Below are 23,292 nucleotides of genomic sequence, written 5' to 3' on the forward strand. Positions count from 1 at the left end.
GAAAAGATAATACAACAGTGACAGAACTAAAACAGGACCTTTGATGAAGAAACAAGTGTGAAACTGGTTGAGGAGACTGCCAAGAAACTGAGAGTAAAACTAAAGGAGCTGTGAGACAACAGTCTCCTGTATTCTTTAAATACAATATCTGGAATGAGGAGTATAGTTCACTCTACCTTTATTTAGCCAGGAAACAATCTGAACAGTGGCGATTGCTCCAAGACTGCAGGAGAAACTCAGCTTCCCCTAAAATGTCAAAAAATAAGTGATCAAATATAAACTGTTGTGTTTACATGTCATTGACTAAATATGCGCTACATCGCGCTCAACTTTTGTTCAGAATCAGCTTCTTATCACAGGTAACGACGCGGCTTTCCTCTCACTCATTCCCACAGCTTCACAGTGCTTTAAATGCTGGGCTTTGTTCCGCCCATTGGACGCTCAGCGTCTCTGGGGGTCTATGGGGCAGTGGGCTGGCTTCTGCATGATGATTGGATGATCTGTCTGAGGTTGAAACCCTTTTTGATTGACAGCGAAATGAGCGAATCAGCGATCTTAAACTTTAGCTTCCCCGCCTTGAAAAACCAGCATCCGCCACTGAATCTGAGATACTAAAAATCACTTACCAGAGGGTCCTGGCCAGGTCAACAAAATACAGCAGATTTAGACACAATTTTAAACATTAAAAGCAAGCACAACTTTTAAAAGCATCTGTAATGACTTTTACTTATTTCCATGTCCATTTAAAACTTTGTTCAGACACTGTTTTCCCATTAAAGGAACCGGTGCAGTTCGCAAAAATAATTTTTTAAGGCATTTGACTTTATATGGAGAAGCTTATTTACCATATGTTCCAGGGAAGTTATGCTCCAGAAAAATGGTACCCTAATTGCATGACTGACTTACTAAATCATGTGACTGTGTCTGGTATCAGAGTTTAAAGGTCACATCAATGAAATAGGAACTTATAATTGTATGACGTTTGACCATTTGGATTAAGGGTATAGGTTTTTGAGTGGATGTTTGTGTGTGTATGTATGCATGAGGCTAGATGTATGTATGTGTGTGTTTTCTAGCATTTTCTAGTGTAAGGCCAATTTTTCCAACATTTTTAAGTGGTGAGGACCTTATGGAGCCAAAAACCAAGGGTACACACAAGAAGTGCTATTTTTGGGTCAGGGGTTAGGTTTAGGACTAAGGTGTGAATTCAGTTTAGGTTAGGTTTAGAGTTGGATATATACTGGTAATGGTTAGGTTTAGGTAAGTAAAAGTGGAGTGGTTCCTCTGAAGGAAGAGCCAGCAAATAAACTCGCACCTTCTGTTGTTCACCACAATGTTCCATGGTCCAAAAATTAACTCGCCCGCCACCATAGCTTGATTCAGCTTCAAATTTCGTAAATTAGATAAGAATTGGGCTTGCAGCATTCACTTCTGGATGACCATGTAGCAGCAGTGGACAGTTGCTTGCATTATGTTGTTGGAGCAATCCCTCATGTTGGGACCCAGCCATGGATTTCAACATTAAAACTCCGGTACGAACACTTCTGGAACTTTTCAAAATAAAGTGCATTAACCTTCTTCCGGCACGGCCAGGAAACGGGATAACTGCGGACTTCCTGTGACGCCACTGCCCAAATTAAAGCACAGCTGTTGCTACATCTGCCCTCTTCCACACTGGTGTTCATTGGGATAGGAGGGGGACTCTATAGGGACTCAAAACATCAGAGTTCTAACATCAGATGTCACTGATTATATTTAAGAAAACAGTATAACTCGTGACACTACAGGAGTTCACAATTTTAGACTTTCGTCAAATTAATAACTCCAGTATCTCCGTGCTAGTAACAATCAACTCTGCTACATAGGCAAAATTTTAGATGTTCTGACTCAGTCTGATTTCTTCTGTGTAAGCAATAACTTGAGACTTGGTTTAACTTCAGTTAACCTCACTGTCCAGACAGTTGCTGCACATCTGGATCCAGAGGCTGTTTTGTATAAGACCACAACCTGAAACTGAATTAACTTTGCAGTTAATTTTAGTATCTGACCTAATTTTAATGCATGTATCCATTCAGGAACTTTATAGTTTGTTTTATGGTTTGAAAGAACAGGATTTATTGCCAGATTAAATCCCAAATTTAATCTAATCCACCCTGCAATAAAGGGGGGGGTGAACCAAAAGTCAAATTGCAATTATTACCCCCAGGAGGTGTAGCAATTTTCTTTTTCCTTTGCATTTGTAAACAAAAATCCCTTAAAGGTTAAGAGTAGTGTCTAATCACTAGTCCTCCCCAGAAAAGTGAATGCTAAAATCACAAATATCCTTAGAGAAAGGAGTAGCATTGTAACACTTAGAGAATAGTTTTGTCATAAGTCACAGGTTGAATGATCACCTTCTGTGCCCATTTTACAATCATATAAATGTTTCCAATATATGTATTATCAAATATACATATATAGCTGGACATACATTTGTTAGATGTTGTTGCTTTAGAAATTTTTCATAACTTTGTTGTTGTTTTGTAGTGTCTGCCAGAATGATGGAATCAAACTCCATTATGAATTCAGCAGACGTGGAGATGCAGAAAGTTGTTGCTGATCTCATCCGTTTGTCTCCAGATGAGCGGTATGTTTTAAATCAGTTTGACCTTGCTGCATGTGATGAGAAGATTCAGGAGTTGGTAAATTTCATTAAGTATCCGATTAGAGAGGCTCTGATTTCAGATGTTCTTTGTCAGCTTACCTTGTTGTATCAGCAGAAATCACAACTGGAAGCTAAAAGATATTTTCAGTTACAGACTGACCATCAGATGACCCTCGAAAAAGAGAATGCTGAAAGCTTGAACTCTCAAAAGCTGAGGAGAGGACGAAGAAAGCTGAAGCAAAGTTAGTGGACCTGAAGGCAGATGAGCTCAAGAAAGCTTCATCCCAAAGGGGGGAACAGGCCCCCCACCTTTCAGGCACCGGATTTGCATTCTCACTCACAGCAGCCACAACAGGGGGCAGACCCAGACAACAGGCATCCAGCACATAGGTCAGAGTCTCCCCTTCCTAAATTTAGTAAAAGTGTTCAACTTACTTCCACAGACCTTAACAAAAGTGTTGGAAGTCAGATGGTGTCCAGTGGTGTCCTGCCAAATCCCATTGCAGTGAACAACCACCAAGATGACCAAGTGCCGGACTCGGCGTGCACAAGTTGTCCAATTAGGTCGGAGGAGCACCGTTCCAGCCTGATCGGTATCCCTCTCCCTTCTGACTCTGTGTCGACCCCTAGGGGCCAGGAGAGACGCACATGGTTCTCAGGTGACTCGATCCAACCTGACCCACCACCACTTGCACGAGTCCATTCATTAGAAAGCTCTCATTTAAATCATGAGAAAACTTGTTTTCTTCCACCATTTCATGAACCTAACCAGCATGACTTCTCAGATGGACGTGGTCCACCTAGGGAGCATCGTGTCTGTTTCAAACAACTTGAATCCCTTGCTAAAGACATAGAGGTTTTTGATCCAAGTAGCCAGGAGTCAAATATTGAAGCTTACCTGCTTGAGGTTGAACGTTGTCTCCTTGACTTGCGTTTTCCTTCTGATCGTGAGAAGCTGAGGCTTATTTGGAAAACAACAGCTAAGAGTGTTCATGTGTTCATAAAAACTCTTCCTCCAGAAATTAGTGAGTTATCCAGCTCTCTGTCAGGCTCTTAGAGAAGAGTACTATGTATACAGAGATGAAGCCGCAAAAACAGGATGAACCTCCCAGAGAATATTTCCACCGTTGAAAGACAGCTTATTTTCAGGGATGTTATGCTCCAAGTCTTGAAGAAGATCACACTTTTAAGTCTTTGTTTCTTCACAACCTTCACGTTAGCGTGCAGTATGATGTGACCATGCATTGCATAACAGAGAATCTCTCCATGCAGGAGACTCGTAGATATGCTCAGCTTGTGTGGGAAACACGTGTCCGTTCAGACAGAGCAGGAAAAGGCAAAGTTAGAGTGTTAAACATTCAAACTGAGAACAGGCCTAAGAAGAAGCGCAAAGTAACTCCCCAAGTGATGCAACAGAACCAGGGTGTGGTAACTGGTGCCAGAGAAAAGACAAGCAGCCATTCAAAAGACAAACACCTTTTCACAGTGCAACATTGAACTGTAAGGTTGGTGGTAAAGATTGGAGCCACTCCAAAGATGTCATCACAAAGTAGGAGTTTGAGATGATCTGCAGGTGTGTTATAACTGAGGTAACGGCGTTCCTAAAAGACATGGCAAGCCGTTGCAGTCCAGAATGAACCCTGTAAAATCTATCAAACAAGATATGAAGATGGTAAATAATTTCCAACACCCTATATTCTGTTTTAATCATTTTCTTTCGTATGGTTTTGAACTTCAGAAATTAAGGTTTAAAAGAAGTATTATTATGGTGTTAAAATTATTACATGACTTTTGTTTTTGTTTTTTTTTCCTCTTTAAAACATTTTATTAGTGTTAGTCTCTGCCCAAGCCTGCCTCACTCCTGTCCAAACACTAACCTCTGAACCAAAATGAACTGTTGAACTCTGCCTTGCTGCAGGAACCCAGTGACTCTTTTCACATGGCTGAGGATGGATGTTTAGCCCCAAAGACTGCATCCTATTCTTCGGAACTAAAAGGGGGGATGTTGGGACCCAGCCATGGATTTCAACATTAAAACTCCGGTACAAACTCTTCTGGAAATTTTCAAAATAAAGTGCATTAACCTTCTTCCGGCACAGCCAGGAAACGGGATAACTGCGGACTTCCTGTGACGCCACTGCCCAAATAAAAGCACAGCTGTTGCTACATCCGCCCTCTTCCACACCGGTGTTCATCGGGATAGGAGGGGGACAAAGCGCGCTGATGTCTCTTTGCTGGGAAAAAGACATAAACTCTTCAACTGGATCCAAGAGTGTCATAAGATCACGCGATCATATGCACATGTTAAGTATGAGTGAATAACTGTTTGTGTACCCAGTATTCATTCATAAAAACGGGAATTGAGGTACACGGCTGGCTTGACTTTCTCTCTGAGGCCTGCAGAAGCAAACTGTCCCAGAGAAGTTCCCTACAGAGAAGCGCTCTCTATGAAGCCAAGCGGAGCGGTCTCCCAGTCTGGAAGGAAGACAGCAGAGACCCCATCACCGTGGTAACGTGCAGTGCGGTTAGCGGACAGAACAGGCTTTCATCCACAGCCACGGAGGTTAGCTAGAAGCTAACCGTTTGTTCACAGACCGGCCGACAGAACAGCAGCTACTCCCACAGCTAAGGAGGTTAGCTGGAAGCTAACCCTTTGTTCACAGAGCTCTCTTCAAACTTCATCATCGTTTGGACAACGTTCCTCACCACAGTTCATGAGGTTAAGTGTTTGGGCAGAAAAACATAGAAGTGATTTAGGTTGAAATGGTCTAAACGTTTTTCATTTTATGAAGTTTGGTTTTGTTTGTGTTGAACTCCGCTATCTTGGTGCTAGCAGGCTATCTGCAGCACACGTGCTCAGGTTGTGTTCTTTGTTTGTTTTTAAAGTTAAGACAAACTTCATTAAATAGTGATTTTAAACAGAAGATTGATCATAACGCGCCGTCCACGCTTATGCATTTTAATCCTTTTATTAATGGTATTTTGTTTAAAGGTGTGTGTTTGAATCTGGTGCTAAGCTAGCAGCTTCTTTGTTAGCTTCAACTGCTAACAGGTAAGGACAGTGCTTGCTGCTAAATAATATTTACCCAGAAAGGTTTAGTTTACATTCCAGTAAATAATACTCCCTAACATAATTTTACTAAATTTGATAACTAAGTAAACACCATTAAGCCCCATTTCTCCAGAAAGATTTGGCTCTTTCCAAAAATATTCCCTTAATAATATATTTTTAAATATTATTTTAATAAATAAAGGCAGCTAATGAGACACCTTTGAGAAATGGTCATCCAGATGGTTGGCTTTATTCAGCGGATCATTATTTAAAACATTATTTTATTAAAATGATGTTTTATCTGATCTTGCATTGTGAATGGTTGTCTAAACGTTTGCTGATTATTGCCCAAGATGGTTCCAAAACTAACTTCACTTCATTTCCAGATTCTTCAAGATAATCCTTGGTTCTCAAACATAAATAACATTGCATGGTAATGTTGCATCACTCTTTTGGTCATGGTTCTCAATCATCTCTCATCAACTTGTTTATATTGTACATAGCCCATTAGTCTTCGTTATTCTTTAATTCTGCTTGGTAGTTTAGTTGGATTGTTTTAGCATAGTAAAGAGTTTGTTGATTGAAATATGTTTGACTTTGAGTTGACTTATTTTTGTTAATAAATTCTTGTATTTTTAAAAAATTGTGTGAATTCATTCCATGTATGTGCAGAGTTTTGCTGATCAATAATGTCAGAGCTCGTCTCACGCCTTTCTATTTTGTCCTAATACCATTGCCTTACTGGGCTGGTATTCACAGGACAACCCTTAACAGACCGAAATGTTATTTGATAAAATATTAAAATATTAATATTAAATAATATTCTCAGATTCATAATCCCAACACTCATACCGAGCATGCATGTAGCAACAGTGGAAAGGAAAACTCCCCTTTAACAGGAAGAACCCTACAGCAGAAACAGAGTGGCCATTTGCCGCAACTGACTAGGGGTTTCGGAGAACAGAGCAGAGACACAAAAAGAACACAGAAGCATTAATCCAGGAGTACTTTCTATGTAATAGAAAAGTAAAGATTAAATTACAGTAGTTGCTCCTTTTGTGGCCTCATCTAGGAGAGAAACTGTTGGGCAGATAAACTCTGAGCTAGTTTTTAAGTCTGTAGGATGAAAGAGAGCACATACAGTTAGTCACATTAAAAGCTTAGCCAGTAGCTATGTCTAGGAGGGAGACAGAGTTAAACACTGAATGACAGGGCTAAGTTTATCATCTGTAGAGGGAGATCATTAAGTTTTTGGTAGCATTAGCCTGGCCCCCCTCCAGGAAGGTGTCAGCTAAATACAGAGCCAAGCCAGGTGTAGCTTCTTGGAAAAGAAACCACAGAGCCAACATAAAATTAAAAGCTGAAATAACAGCCAATAACGCAAAATTGGAGAGTAGTAGGAGAATGTAGCAGAGTGAGCAAAAGTGGCTCAGGATAACCTAAGCCACTCTAACTATAATATTCATCAAAGAGGAAAGTTTAAGCCTAGTCTTAAAAGCAGACAGGGTGTCTGCCTCATGGAGTAAAACTGGGAGCTGGTTCCACAGGAGAGGAGCCTGATAACAAAAAGATCTGCTTCCCATTCTACTTTTAGAAACTCTAGGAACTACCAGTAAACCTGCAGTCTGAGAACTAAATGCTCTGTTAGGGAAGCTAAAATAGGAGAAATATTATCTCTTTTAATTTTCATCAGAATTTAAAGAAGTTATTAGAATGGTGTGAAGGGTTGAAACTTCTCAACACTTTGTGCCCAAGAGCAGCACAGGACAGGTAGCCTTTGCCTCTAGAGGCAATAGCAGCCCCAAGTAGATAGACACTAAATACCCCCACAGAATAGTTATAGGTCCAACACATATCTAGGTTAACATTGAAGCACAGAGGAAACAGTTAAAAGGGGAAAGAGGCACAGGAAGACATGCAGGGCATGCCTGTGACACAGCACTGCAGGAACCAGACCCTTGTCAACCCGGTGGCCAAGTGCCTATACAAGCCTCTGGCAGCAAGAGCGCCCAGCCCAGGAGAGGAAACTCCCCAGCCGGGCATCGATCTGCCACGGAATTTAGAAGAACCATCAGAGAGAGGCCACAGTGCCATTACAACTGGTGAGATAGCCTAAATGTGGCCAAGAGATAAGGATCCCAACCAGAGCCCAGCCCAATCTCCACGGCACACAGTTGGTCCAACACAAGGCTCCCATGCAGCCTGGACTTGTTAGTTTGTGAAAAACCCAATTTGAACGTCATTTGTCCTGTATAATGTGTTCTATTGTTGGTGTGTGTTTTTTGTGCTATCTTCTGACCTTTTCTGTGCAGGGTGTGCTGTTGGCAGGTGTTGCTGGAGCAGAGGACCAATGCAGAGACGCCAGATTGTTAATTCTGCTAGTGCGATAATCAAGCCAACCTATCCTTAGGTTATTGAATCTCAAAACCTCTGTGCTTACCTGCGTATTCTCTGTTGCCTTAGACCTGGTTCCGGTTCTAGTTCTTTACCATGATGATTGCCTCCAAACTCCGTGGATTGTGTGAGGAAGCTGTGTGAAGCTCTCTGTCAGTCTCAGTCTCTGTGGGGGTGCTCACCTCTCTATGGACAACCGCCATCCCCTCCGAAAGTAAGATCACACATACATTCGGCTGGATTACCCCCGTTCTACCAACCAGACCCATAACAACTCTCATCCTCAGCATACAGACCGATCCCGCCAGAGTTCCAGAACTTCCCTCTCAATCTCTTGTCTGCTATAATTAAATCTGTTAAAATGTTATCTGTGTGCTTGCTTCGGAGTCCATGTACAATCATGACACAAATATCTTCAAAAATCCCAGCATTTTGATACATACAGTGCATATATATTGGGATTCTTAACCAATTCAGCAAAACCGCTAACTTACGCAAATCTTCACATAACGATGGATTCTTAGCACAGATTTCCAGAATAACGTGAATCACACCACACCTACAGGATATCATACTAGCCTATGTGACTGTTTTACAATAACAACTTCATTAATGTTTCCACTCCCGAGTTATTCTTGTACCACTCACTGGTCATATTAGACAAAACAAAGCTGTTACTCTTTCTTTTGGTGGGAGCATGCTTTCTCATAAAAAAAACACAATTATTGTTCTACAAGATACCGATTTCACTACATAGTGTTTTTTTTGAGTGTCCATCCATAGGTTGTCTGATGGATTTTTCAAAATCCATTTTAATATATATTGTAATCTACGTCCCAGGCACTATTTAAAAACATTCGAGAGTTCCAAACCTCCTAGTTCTTTGAGCATTTCGTAAAGTTTTTAAATGTATTCATGAAGGTTTATTTGGTCCATAAATATTTGTTGAAATCTAAGGTTTTGAAGTGTAGGGTGGTTTAACTGGGATCATAGAGAAAATATAGCTAGTTTATTTAATGGAGGGCCATAATTTTAATTGTAGACACTCACCCATGAGTGAGAAAGGGAGAGTTATCCACTGTGTGAGGTCATTTTCTTTTGTTATGAGTATTGGAGTGTAAATTAAGTGTGTCAGTTCATTCAGCCTGTTAGAAATATTGATGCCCAAACACCTGATGTACCCAATCTGTAATTGGATTGTTGGACTGAGATAAAAAGGGGAAAGGAAGGGCCTCTCCAAACTATCATTGTAAGTAAAAGGGTGAATCCTCCCACCACAAGTGGTTTGCCAGTCTGAGTTGAAAGTGCAGAAAAGAGACTGGAAAAACATTTGGCATCAATAACATTTGAACCATATACACCAGTAATACACCAATGCAGCCTCAATGTGTTGACAGTGTCCTGTGTCCAATTTGTGCGGGTCCCAAGCCCAGACAAATGCAGAGGATCGCACCATGAAGGCCATCTGGCGTAAAACGTTTCCCACATCTACCATGCGAGTCAAGAACATGATCTTGATACTGGGATGGTTGAGGCCCGGGTTAACAATAGCCGCCACTGGTGCTGGTGACTGACAGTGTACCGTTGGAAATTGGGCTACTGTTGGTCAGCAAAGAAGAAGAGGAAGATGTGTCTGTAAGTAAAGAGAGAAGAGGAAAGGCAAGAATCTAGGATTAAGATTGGGAACTTTGAATGTTAGGACTATGACAGGAAAGCTACAGGGTTGGCTGGCATAATGCCGAAAGAGGATGGTGGACATATTGTGTGTTCAGAAGACCAGGAGGAAAGGTAGGCAGGTTGTAAACTTAGGAGCAGGGTTAAAGCTGATCTACCATTGTGTGGATGGGAAGATAAATTGTGTACACTCTTAAGTCGAACTAGTTGGCTTTACTAGAAAATTGTGAGGAAATATGTTGCCTTAACCCATTTGAGTTTTTACACAACATAAAACTAAACAGGTTAAGTTGTCTTAATTAATAATCTTAACAGGATGCACTAGGCATACAATGGGGAGAACAAGCACTTAGTTTTTATCATAGGAAGACATTAAAAAGGATGAAGAGTGAAAAGGTAGTTGGTCCTGATAATATACCTGTGGGGTTATGGAAGTGTCTAGGGGTACTTTCACACAGCAGGCAAATCCAATTTTTGTCTATGTTTTACTTTTTCTTGGCAGTCTGAACGGCTCAATTCTGATTTTTTCACCTCCAAAAGAATCGTAATTGTGCCACTTCCATATGTTGTACTAAATCAGATATTTTAACCAATAGTTTTCAAGGCATCCACAGTCTGAACGGTCAAGTTGCATTTCATGCGACTTTTACGTCATTGTCCTTGCTCCGACTATGCATCCAGACAGACTTCTCTACAGAGGTAGCAGTCAATGCTCCACGAAAGGCCATTGTTAAGAGTTGAGCTCTTTTTTCCTTACTTTTCTTCGTCTTGTTATGATGTTGTCATAATATTTTCAGCTCCCATTGCTCACCAACTTTTATAAAAAATTATACTCAGACCCTGACATTCATTATTACTTCTGTGAACAGTGTGCTGCTGTGTGACGTCAGTGTTCTCCTTCTGCGCATGCGGATCGTGTTGGGGTCGTTAACCGTTAAGACTAAAGTCTGATGGAGGTAACAAATATTAGTTATTAAAGGCAAATAGTATACCGCACAAGTAAGAGTGAAGCTCCGAAGAAAACTTTGCTTGAAGTTTTGGTGAAAGGCAAGTCCCTGGAAGCCTAGAACACAGCCAACCACGCTTTAGCTCTACCTTGGGATTAAACTTTGAAGTTTGTGTCTGCTTTGAAACAAAACATATGAGTCACACTTGAGTCTTTAAAGCAATGTTGGTATTCATTATCATAGACCTCTTGTTACCTTCAGCAAAGCTTGAAAATCACAAAAGGCTGAACACTGACCTACAAAAATTCTATTAAAGACAAACTGTACATGGCACAAGACCAAAGCCCCAGAAGAAACTCTGCTCGAAGTTTGAGGGAAAGGTAATGTCTCGGAAGCCTAGGAGCCATGACTTTTCCTCAAAATAAGGCTTTGACTGTAAAGCTTTTCTCACTTTTAAAACCATGCACACACATCATACCTAAGGTGCCACAATGTCCAATTACTTGGGTGAGCTGCCGAATGGAAGATATTGTCACAATGGCTTCTCACTTTTCAAAAAGGCTCTTCCCTGGTGGTCTAGTGGTCAGGATTCGTTGCTCTCACCGCTGCGGCCTGGGTAGTATGAACCACCATGCAAAAGAAAAGTCAAACACCAGCACAAAATTGGAATTGAGCATGAAGACTGTCAGGTTTAACCAACCTAACAATACTTATAACAACACAAAAAGAAAAGAGAGACAAAGTATTAGTTCTTTTTACTCGCTTTGCGAGGAGAAACGGTCAAGATATGCTCAGTTACAGATCTCGCACCGCTCTGAACAGCATTTGTCCGCCTCCTCTTTTTATTGTCTTTCGGGGGTCCCTAGTTTACAAAAACATTGTTCTCTAAAGGATAGGGGAAAACAACAACTGCATCGTAAACAGGTCATAAACAGCTTTATACATTAACAACAAATGTCCCACAGTCTCCTCCAACTGGTAGGGTCAGTTGTGACTTTTGTTGAGTGTAATCAGCCTTCATCTTTATGACCTCCTCAACTGGACTGCTTCCTTCTCTGCTAGTTCAGCTTCTATTTATGATCTTTGCCTGCAGACAAACTCACACATCCTTTCTCACACATACATTATGAAAGGTTATATAATCAAATAGTCAAGTTAATAAATAGGAGAAACTATAAGACAAATCTTTATTCAATTATTCCAACATTTTCCCCCTGTTTGTCTTATATGTGCTCATATTCTCATATCACTTAACAGCCACTTCTGTCAGATTTTTTAACTGTAAGATTATTTTCATGAGTACAAAGACAAGAGGTACTTACTGACATTTAAATCACAGAATCATATAGAAATGGATCTGCATACAGGTCAGAAAAGTGGTCAATACCATCCTCGTCATCTTCATCATCCTGATGTTTAAATAACGGATAGAGTTGTGTAACTCTGCTTTCCATAGAAGAAATAGCTGTGGTGATAAGACGGTTAACAGAGTACAAAAGCAGGGCATTCAACAATATCCACACAATGTCAAAATTTCAGCAAACACTGCAAAGGAAATTATTACTGATGATACTAAAATTTTATACTTCCCAAACATATCCAGCCAGGAGTCCCACATCGAGGCGTCTACTCTATAATGCTCTTTCATTTTGCCATTTAGAGATCTCAACCCTTCATTTGGCTGCCATGAGCCAGCAGCAGTGTTGTTAGGTATGAATGCGCAACATTTTTCTCCGAAAATAGCACAAACATCTCCTTTTTCAGCTAACAACATGTCCAAAGCAATTCTATTCTGGAATGCTATCAGGGAAGTTGAAGCCAATTAGTCATGGACAGTTCAAACCTGCTTTGTGTCCAATTTCCTAGTTTTTGTACATTGTAATGAATATAATTGATCCTGTTTACATTTTTGTTCATCGTACACCACCAACAGATACTTGATTCAAATCTTGCAGCTACTTGATCAGTTAATTTATATTAATCTATAGCATCTATGTATGTAGAGTCTCCCTCAATCTGCCAAGCTGCTTCTCTGCACTTCCTATCACACCAATCATGTGGATTTAACACTAGATAGTCCATCTGTTACTTCATCTACTAACATAGGATATAACCATAAAGTAATCAAGCACAGAGTCCTGTTACTTTTGAAGGTAATCAATCAAACAACCACCACCAAATGTCTCCTCTAGAGACTAGTTTAAAACACTTATTTACTTTTACAATTGTAATACACCATACTGCAATGAGATTTCCCAATTTATTACCTCTCTCTGTCATATTTATACATGTATAGTTTCCAGTGGTGATTCGCTTATGGAAAACTGATTTATCCTTATCTGCTCTAATTACAGGAAAAAAACAGAATCCTTATGCTGACACATTTCATTAGGATTAGTTTGATTCATTACTTCCATCACACAGAGTTGTGGTATCACAGCTGGAATTATTTATAACAAAAGCCTTGAACCCAAACACACAACACAATCTCTTTTAGTCATGTTAGCTGCTTGTTCTACCATCAATAATCAGTTATTATTTATTCCTGATACTCCTGTAATAACCTGGAACTTAGTCATCTATGGTTAACTTTCCTAACATAATTTTCACTCTCTTCGCTTTGTTACCTGGATTACATTATCAGTTTTATGGAACTTAAACAACTTCTTTTAATAACTAGCATAAGCAGTGGTGCACCACTCTGGTGTCCAATTATTTCCTTCATCAGCTACCATCATGGACCATGAGGTGTCTCTTCTATCATTAGTTAAGTACCATTTATAACTTCTATAATCCTGCCCTTTCCTTCCTCATTTAGTCAAGCTAATGAGTGGGATCAGCACCACAGCTATGGTTTTAGATTTAACGCACACTTGAATACCATAAGTATAAGAAGTTTGTTTAGTGCACATAGTTAGGTTATCTTGCCTTGCTTGATTTAGCGCTACTTGTTTCATATAACTCATAACAGATGTTGTTACATTCTAATTCATCTTGACTGGTTTCCAGAAATACCAGGAAAATAAAAATCAATATAAGGAAAAAAATATATATATATAACCACCCAGCATCGGAAAGCATTGTTCATTCATCTAGAAATCATTTTGGCTGAAATTTTCACTCCTCTAAATGGTTCCAGTATCTTAATTGTCTTCACTGACTTTCGGATCTCTCCAGACTCTAAATGTCTGGGTCCACCCTATTATCAGTCTATAAATCACTTCCCCTGACGGAGCTTTCAACCGAAATGATCTTTTTACAATGTATAAGGTGAATCCAGGTTGATCTCTCAGCTATTTTTACTACTGAAGGAGTGGTTAATAATAACTAATATAGAGCCTCTCACTTAGGTGAAATACCAATGTTTCTTCTTTACACTCCTTATTAACACCCAGTCTCCTGGTTTCACTAGTTAGTTTTCCTGCTGGGAAATAGAACATTCCTCATTAGTTTAAATATATTTCTGTTGCTTTCTAACATACTCCTTATATAATCAACTAGGTTAGCTTCTTCATCTAACTCCCACTTATTTTTGAACTGTGGTAATCTGTATGGATTTCCAAATAACATTTCATAGGGTGTTAACCCTGAGGTGCTTGTAATGTTTAATTGGAAATAGTTCTATCCGTTTAGAAAATGCATCTATAATGACTAAACAGAACTTTTTCCCTTCACTGTGTTTTAACTCAATAAAATCCATTTGAATTGTTTGAAAAGGGTATCTTAGTTTTGCAAATTGTCCCCTTCGTTGTCTTAAATTCCCTTGTGGATAATGTTTTACACATGCTAAACATGTTTTACAAAAATTTTAATAAAAATTATTTAGAATTTAATCAATATGTTATATAATATTAATATATCTGTCCTACTATTCCCCCCTGTTGAGACATTATGAAAACACGATGGCTCAAATATTGCTTCCATTTATAGGTTCTTTGGTAGGACAGGTTTATTATCTGGTCAACTATAGTTTTCATCTTTTAATTCAGCTCCATGTTTTTTCCACATTTCTATCTCCTGTAGTGAGCTTTGTTGTTGCATCTTTTCTAACACTATATCCATTGTCACCAATACATATCCTGTTTGTGTCTTCTCCCTCTCATTTTTTTAGAGAAATCATTCACATAAACTATTTCATGATCCTGCAAATCACTTCTAATTTATTCTTTCTTCTTTTTTCTTTTTTTCTAATTCTGCAGTATTAATGCTGAAACTGCATGGGAAACTCTTAAGGTTAAAAGGTGAAACAACACTATTGCAGCACTGCAATTGTCATTTTAGGCTGCAATTACAGCTCTCACATAATATGGTTGCACACACGCAACACTATCTAGTTTTGAAAAGAAATAGGCTATTATTTTCATTTTATCTCCATGTTGTTGAACCAGAACTGAAGTCATAAAATGTCCCTTGCAATCTACCATCTGAACAAACGGTTTACTATAATCTGGTAATGCTAAAGCAGTACTGGAAACTAGAACTTGTTTTATGTTGGTAAATGCTTCTTCAGCTTCTACACTCCATCTTAGTTCAGACGTCATTTTCAGCTCTTCCTCATACATTAATTTGTTTAATGGAGTTACTATTTCTGCATAATTTGGCACCCAGTTTCTACAATAATTAGTTAGTCCAAGGAAGGACATCATTTGCTTTTTTGTTACTGGTTTTGGAGCTTGTAATATTGCAGTCTTTCTTTCTTCTACAATTGTGCGTCCCCCTGCGCTAAGATTATGACCTAAGTATTTAACCTCATTTTTACACAATTGAAGTGAGCGTCTGTAAGCAGCAGTATGGTTTCATGCCAAGAAAAAGTATGATACAGTGGGGAGAACAAGTATTTGATACACTGCTGATTTTGCAGGTTTTCCTACTAACAAAGCATGTAGAAATCATTAATTTTTATCATAGGTTATCTTCAACTGTGAGTGACAGAATCTGAAACAAAAATCCAGAAAATCCCATTGAGTGATTTTTAAGTAATTGATTTACATTTTATTGCATGACATAAGTATTTAATACATCAGAAATTCAAAACTTAATATTTGGTACAGAAACCTTCGTTTCAGATGTTTCCTGTAGTTCTTGACGAGGTTTGCACACTCTGCAGCAGGGATTTTGGACCACTCCTCCATACAGATCTTCTCTAGATTCTTCAGGTTTCGGGGCTGTCGCTGGGCAATACAGACTTTCAGCTCCCTTCAGAGATTTTCGATCAGGTTCAGTTCTTGAGACCGGCCACTTGAAGACGGAATCACTCCTTAGTTGTCCTGGCTGTGTGCTTCGGGTCGTTGTCATGCTGGAAGACCCAGCCACGGCCCAACTTCAGTGCCGTTACTGAGGGAAGGAGGTTGTTGGCTAAGATCTCCCAATACATGGGCCATGAGGTGAAATCTTGCATGGAGCCCCAGACTGAGGGAGATTGACTGTCATCTTGAACTTCTTCCATTTTCTTATAATTGCGCCAACAGTTGTTGCCTTCTCACCAAGCTTCTTGGCTATTTTCCTGTAGACCCTCCCTGCCTTGTGCAGGTCTACTATTTTATCCCTGATGTCCTTACACAGCTCTCTGGTCTTGGCCATTGTGGAGAGGTGTCTTTTATACATACAATGAGTTAAAAGTGGATAACAGGAGGGCTTCTCAAAGAAGAATTAACTAGCCTGTGAGAGCCAGGATGTAGCTGGAATGTGTTTTTCTAGATTTAAAGAAAGCATACAACAGGATGCAGAGAAAGGGGCTGTGGTATCCTATGAGAAGTCTGGAGTAGCAGAGAAGTATTTTAGAATGGTACAGGTCATGCATGAGAGCTGTAAGACAGTGGTGAGCTGTGCTCTAGGTGTGAAAGAGGTGTTCAAGGTGGGAGTTTGCTTCTTGTTTGCTGTGGTGATGGATAGGTCCACAGATGAGGTTAGACAGGAATCTCCATGAAATATGAAGTTTGCAGATTACACTGCGATCTGTGGTGAGAGCAGGGAACAGGTGGAGAAAAATCTAGACATATGAAGGTTTGCTCTGGAAAGGAGATGAATGAAGGTTAGCCGGAGCAAGACAGAATACATGTGTGTGTATGAGAGGGACCCACATGGAGCCATAAGGTTACAGGTAACAGAGATAAAGAATGTGGAAAATTTTAGGTACTTAGGGTCAACAGTCCAGAGCAAAGTTGAGTGTGCAACTGATGTGAAGAATGGTGTCCAAGCAGATTGGAACGGGTGGAGAAAGTGATAAAAGAGTATCAGCTAGAATAAAAAGATCGGTGTACAAGATGGTGGTGACACCAGAGATGTATGATTTAGAGACAGTGGGACTGAGGAAGAGAAAGGACATTTGTCTGGAGGTAGCAGAGATGAAGATGAAAGGAATTAGTACACCAGACTGGGATGGTTTCTACACTTAAAGAAGAGGGATAGTGAGTACCATGCTAGAAGGACGCTAAGGCTGTAACTGCCAGGCAGGAGGCCTAGAGAAGACCAAAGAGGATATTTATGGATGAAGAGGACATGAAGGAAGTAAGTGTGCGGAAAGAAGATGCAAAAAGATATAGTTAGTGGACACAGATGACTTTCTGTGGCGATCGGACAGGGACTTAGATAGAAAAACCTTTTATCCAATTTGAATAAAAAGCTAACTCCGACTGCACTGTTCAATTGTTAGGATTAATTGGAATGTATGTACCTGACTGTTGTGAAGTGCCTTGAGACAACATGTGTTGTGAATTGGCGCTATATAAATAAAACTGAATTGAATTGAATTGAATTGAATTGGACTGATCAGACTAATGGCAGCCTCAGAGCTTTGCTCTCTTGTTTTCTGCATGTTTTTGTGGTGCTTTCTGCCACCATTCAGTAGTCCCTTTCAGCAGAGAGGAACTTATAAACATTGGACAGTCTTCTCTTGGCATTTTTTCACCATCAATCATTGACGAAAGCTTCACGGAGATCCTGACCAGCAGAGTGGAGACTCTCTATAGGCTCTCTATGGGCTCTCTTCCCTCTCCGCCGGTGGAGAGGGAAAAGAGCCGGTGTGCTTGTGAAGCTCCGACAGTGGGGACTACACTCACCCTTGCCTTCAATCCACCTGGCAAATGTACGTTCCCTTGCCAACAAGATGGACAAACTGCCTTTTCTCACTTGTAAAAACTTGGACTTCTGCGGATCTGCCGTCCTTTTGCTTTACTGAAACCTCGTTGAGTGAGAACACCCCGGACTGTGCACTTCTGATACAGGGGTTACAGCTGTTCAGAGCGGGCCGCAACACGGACTTATCGGGGGAAAAGCGAGGAGGCGGAATCTGCTTTTATATAAATGAAGGTTGGTGCAGAGAGATCAAATGGTTGAAGAAGACTTGAAGTCCTGACCTGGAGTAATTTCTCATGAAATTTTCACCAAGGGAGTTCTCCTCGTTTGTACTGGTTGGCGCTTACATACCACCTCGAGGCTCCACTTTAGACACAGAAAAACAACTGTCTGTGCTGATAAAAGACTTGGAGAAAAATCATCCAGAGTCTCTCATCATTGTTCTTGGGGATTTTAACAGTGGAAACCTCTTCAATGAACTTCCCAAATACAGACAGCACATTAAGTGTCCCACCAAGGATAAAGACACTGTGGACCACTGCTACACAATTTTAAAGGATGCATATCATGCTGTCACCAGGCTTGTTTGGGACTTTCTGACCACTCTCTGGTCCATCTCATCCCAACCTACAGATGGAAATTAAAAGCTTCCGAACCTGTGGCTCGGATTGTTAAAAAGTGGACTGATGAGTCAAAGCAGATGTTACAGACCTGCTTTGACTGCACAGATGAGGTGGTGACATCATACATCAGTTTCTGTGAGGACATGAGTGTGCAGATCAAAACCTTCTGCACGTACAATAACAATACACCTTGGTTCGCTTCTCATCTGAGTCAGCTGTGCAGGGATAAAGAAGAGGCTCACAGCAATGGGGACTGAGATCTATATAAACAGGCCGGGAACAAACTGACCAAGGAGATTAAAGCAGCGAAGAGAACCTACAGTGAGAAGCTGAAGAAACCACCCCCCTACCTTCAGACTCCCTGCCTGCACTTAGCATCTCAGAGGAAGATGTAAATTGGCTCTTTCGGCACCTGAAAACAAGCAGGACCTGATAATGTCTCCCCATCACACCTGAGAGCCTGTGCTGACCAATTGGCACCCATCTTCACTGAGATTTTCAACAAGTCACTGGAGCTGTGTGAGTTTCCCTCTTCCTTCATATGCTCTACCATCATCCCAGTACCCAAGAAACCCACCATCACAGGATTAAATGACTACAAGCCGGTCGCCCTGACGTCTGTGGTCATGAAATCCTTTGAGCGACTGATGTTAAAGCACTTGAGGGACATCACAGGCCCCTTGCTGGACTCCCTGCAGTTTGCCTACTGGCCAAACAGGTCGGCAGATTATGCAGTCAATTTGGGACTACACTTCATCCTCCAACACCTCGACCACCCATGGATCCTCTTTGTGGACTTCAGCTCGGCACTCAATTCAATTCAATTCAAAAATACTTTATTAATCCCAAAGGGAAATTAAATGTTGTTATAGCTCATATTATGAAGGTTTCCTCAAAGAGCCGTTGTAGATGCTGATGGCTGTGGGCAGGAAGGATCTCCTGTAGCGCTCCGTCTTACAGCAGATCTGAAGAATCCTCTGACTGAAGACACTTTGTTGTTGTAGGACAGTCTCATGAAGAGGATGCTCAGGGTTCTCCATAATGTTCTTCATTTTATGAAGAATCCTTCTTTCCACAATGATCTCCAAAGGTTCCAGAGGAGTCCCCAGAACAGAGCCAGCCTTTTTTATCAGCTTGTTGAGTTTTTTTAAGTCCCTGGCTCTGATGCAGCTTCCCCAGCAGATGATGGCAGAAGAGATCACACTTTCCACAACAGACTTATAGAAGATATGCAGCATCTTGCTGCAAACACCAAAGGACCTAAGCTTCCTCAAGAAGTACAGTCTGCTCTGTCCCTTCTTGTAGATGGCTTCACAGTTGCATCTCCACTCTAGTCTGTTGTCCAGGCGAACACCGAGGTATTTATACTCCTCCACCACCTCCACTTCTTCTCCCATGATAGAAATAGGTTTTGACTTATTCCTGTTTCTCTTAAAATCTAAAATTATCTCCTTTGTTTTAGTCACATTCAAAATGAGATGATTGTTTCCACACCATGCCACAAAGCGGTCCACCACCTTCCTGTACTCATCTTCTTGTCCATCTCTGATCCACCCCACGACTGCAGAATCATCCGAGTATTTCTGCAGATGACAGGAGTCTGTCTTGTACTGGAAGTCTGAGGTGTACAGAGTGAAAAGGAATGGTGAGAGTACAGTCCCCTGTGGTGCTCCTGTGCTGCTGACTACCTGGTTAGACTCACAACCCTTCAGTTTCACAAACTGTGGTCTGTTTGTCAGGTAGTCTTTGATCCAGGAGATTGTTGAGTCCTCCACCTGAGTCTTCTGGAGTTTCTGACAAAGCAAATCAGGTTGGATTGTATTAAATGCACTGGAGAAATCAAAGAACATGATCCTCACAGTGCTGCTGGCTTTGTCCAGATGACAGTGGGTTTGTTGAAGCAGGTGTATGATGGCATCTTCAACTCCAACTCCACAGCGATAAGCAAACTGAAGGGGGTCCTGATAGTTTATTGTTTGCTTACTCAGGTGGGCCAACAGGAGTCTCTCTAGGACCTTCATGATGTGAGATGTCAGGGCAACAGGTCTATAGTCATTGAGGACTGATGGGTGAGTTTTCTTTGGTACCGGAACAAGACAGGAGGTCTTCCACAACACCGGAACCTTCTTCTGGGCCAGGCTAAGGTTGAAGAGGTGCTGCAGAATCCCATAGAGCTGCTCTGCACAGGCCTTCAGGACTCTAGGGCTGACATGATCTGGACCTGCAGCGTTATTCCTATTCAGTTTCTCCAGTTGTCTCTTCACCTGACTTCTTGAGACACACAGGTGGAAGGGGGAAGCAAAGGAAGCATCAGCATCTTCTGATATGGTTGAAGGCAAATATGTAGAAGCAGAAGGGTCTAGGGCTGAGGTGGAAGATAAAAAATGTGAGGTGTTACTGAACAGCTGTGGGTCCTGTGGGTCAAAGGAAGATGGAATGTCTGTTTGGCTGTAAGCAGGAGAGGAGGATGCGAAGCTGGTTTCTGAACTGAACCTATTGAAGAATGTGTTCAGTTCATTGGCTCTGTCCAGACCTCCATCGGTGTGATCATCCTTCAGCTTAAAGCCTGTGATCTTCTTCATCCCTGTCCACACATCTCTGATATTGTTTTGCTGGAGCTTGCTCTCCAGCTTCTTCTTGTACACCTCCTTGCTGTCTCTTATCTTGACGTTAAGTTGCTTCTGTATAATCCTCAATAATTCTCTGTCTCCCTCTCTGAAGGCTCTTTTTTTATTGTTAAGCAGGTCCTTCAGGTCACTGGTGATCCATTGTTTGTTATTGGGGAAGCATCTCACGGTTCTAGTGGGGATGATGTTATCCACACTGAAGTTTATATAGTCGGTTACACACTCAGTCATGGCATTGATGTCCTCTCCATGTGGCTGGCACAGTGCGTCCCAGTCTGTAGCCTCAAAGCAACCTTGCAGAGCTTCTTCAGCGTCCTGTGACCATTTTCTCACAGTCCTCTTTATTACAGGTTGTCTCTGAACAAGGGGCTTATATTTCGAGCAGAGAAAAACAAGATTGTGATCTGATTTGCCTAGAAGAGGTCTTGCTGTAGAGATGTATGAGTCCTTGACATTTGCATAAAACAAATCCAATGTTTTGTTTTCTCTGGTAGAGCAGCTGACAAATTGTTGAAACGTTGGAAGTGTAGCAGAGAGTGAAGCATGGTTAAAATCACCAGAAATTGCCACAAAAGCATTGGGGTTTTGTGTCTGTAGCTTAGCAACAACTGAGCTGATGGCATCACATGCAGTGTCAGCAACAGCGGAAGGTGGAACGTAAACTGTTACCAAAATAACACTGGTGAACTCTCTGGGTAAATAATATGGATGAAAACTTACTACCAACAGTTCAATATCTGGACTGCAGAGATGACACTTCACAGTAACATGTCCTGGATTACACCATCTGTTGTTCACAAGCACTGCCAGTCCACCTCCTTTACATTTGCCGCTCCTCTTCAAATCTCTGTCTGCTTTTATGGTTAAAAAGCCCGGCAGAGAGACGCTGGAGTCGGGGGATATGATCCTGCAGCCATGTCTCAGTAAAGTAGTTGAAGTATTATTTGAGCTTTTGAGATATTAATCAGCTGCTCCCGGTTGTAAGAAACAACCCCGTTGCCATGGCAATGCATCATAACAAATGTCCAAAAATAGAAAGTATTAAGAAAAATCCTCCAAGCTGCACAGCATCCGACACTGGAGTGGACAGTCATACAAAAAAAATCAACTGTATCCACCACAAGAGGAATAGTTCCCAAAAAAGAATAAATCAGAATCAAAAGTAACAGAGCTACTCCAACCTGCTGCCACCTTGAGCGGCGCAATTCTAGAATTGGAACACTATCAACCCAGAAATCCTCCACCAGAAACTCATCCAGCTCAAAGTCCCGGCCAGTTTCACCAGCTTCCTGAAGGACGGCAGCGGGTGAGGCTGGTAAGCGTCTTCTCCCGCACAAGAACCATCAGGACCAGTACCCCCCAGGGATGTGTTTTCTGCCCACTCCTCTTCTCCCACTACACAAATGATTGCACCTCAGCAGACCCATCTGTGAAGCTCCGGAAATTTGCAGATGACACCACTGTTATTGGACTTATCCAGGACAGTGATGAGTCTGCATACAGACAGAAGGTTGATTGGCTGGTACACTTATGTGTTGTCAGAACCACCTGGAACTGAACCCACTCAAGACTGTGGAGATGTTGGTGGACTTTTGTAGAACACCACTGTTGTGATTATGAATATATAAATTAATATTTAATATTAGCACTTTAATATTTTATTAAATAATATTTTGGTCTGTTAAGAGTTGTCCTGTGAATACCAGCCCAATAAGGTGGTGGTATTAGGACAAAATTGAAAGGGATGAGCCAAGCTCTGACATTATTGAACAGCAAAAATAAGTCAACTCAAAGTCAAACATATTTCAATCAACAAACTCTTTGCTATGCCAAAACAATCCAACTAAACTACCAAGCAGAATGAAAGAATAAGGAAGACTAATGGACTATGTACAATATAAACAGGCTGATCAAAGATGGTTGAAAACCATGACCGAAAGAGTGATGCAACATTACCATGCAATGTTACTTATGTCTGAGAATCAAAGATTATCTTGAAGAATGTGTAAATGAAGTTAGGTTAGTCTTGGAACTAACTTAGGCAATAGTTGGTATACCTTTAGACAACCATTCACAATACAAGATCAGATAAAACATTATTTTAATAAAACAATATTTTAAAGAATGATTTGCTGAATAAAACTAACCTTCTGGATGACCAATTCTCAATGGTGTTTAATTAGCTGCCTTTATTTATTAAAATAATATTTAAAGAAATATTATTAAGGAAATAGTAAAATAATATTTAAGGAAATAT

The sequence above is a fragment of the Girardinichthys multiradiatus genome, chromosome 23 (genome assembly GCF_021462225.1).
Source record: "Girardinichthys multiradiatus isolate DD_20200921_A chromosome 23, DD_fGirMul_XY1, whole genome shotgun sequence".
Lineage (NCBI taxonomy): Eukaryota > Metazoa > Chordata > Actinopteri > Cyprinodontiformes > Goodeidae > Girardinichthys > Girardinichthys multiradiatus.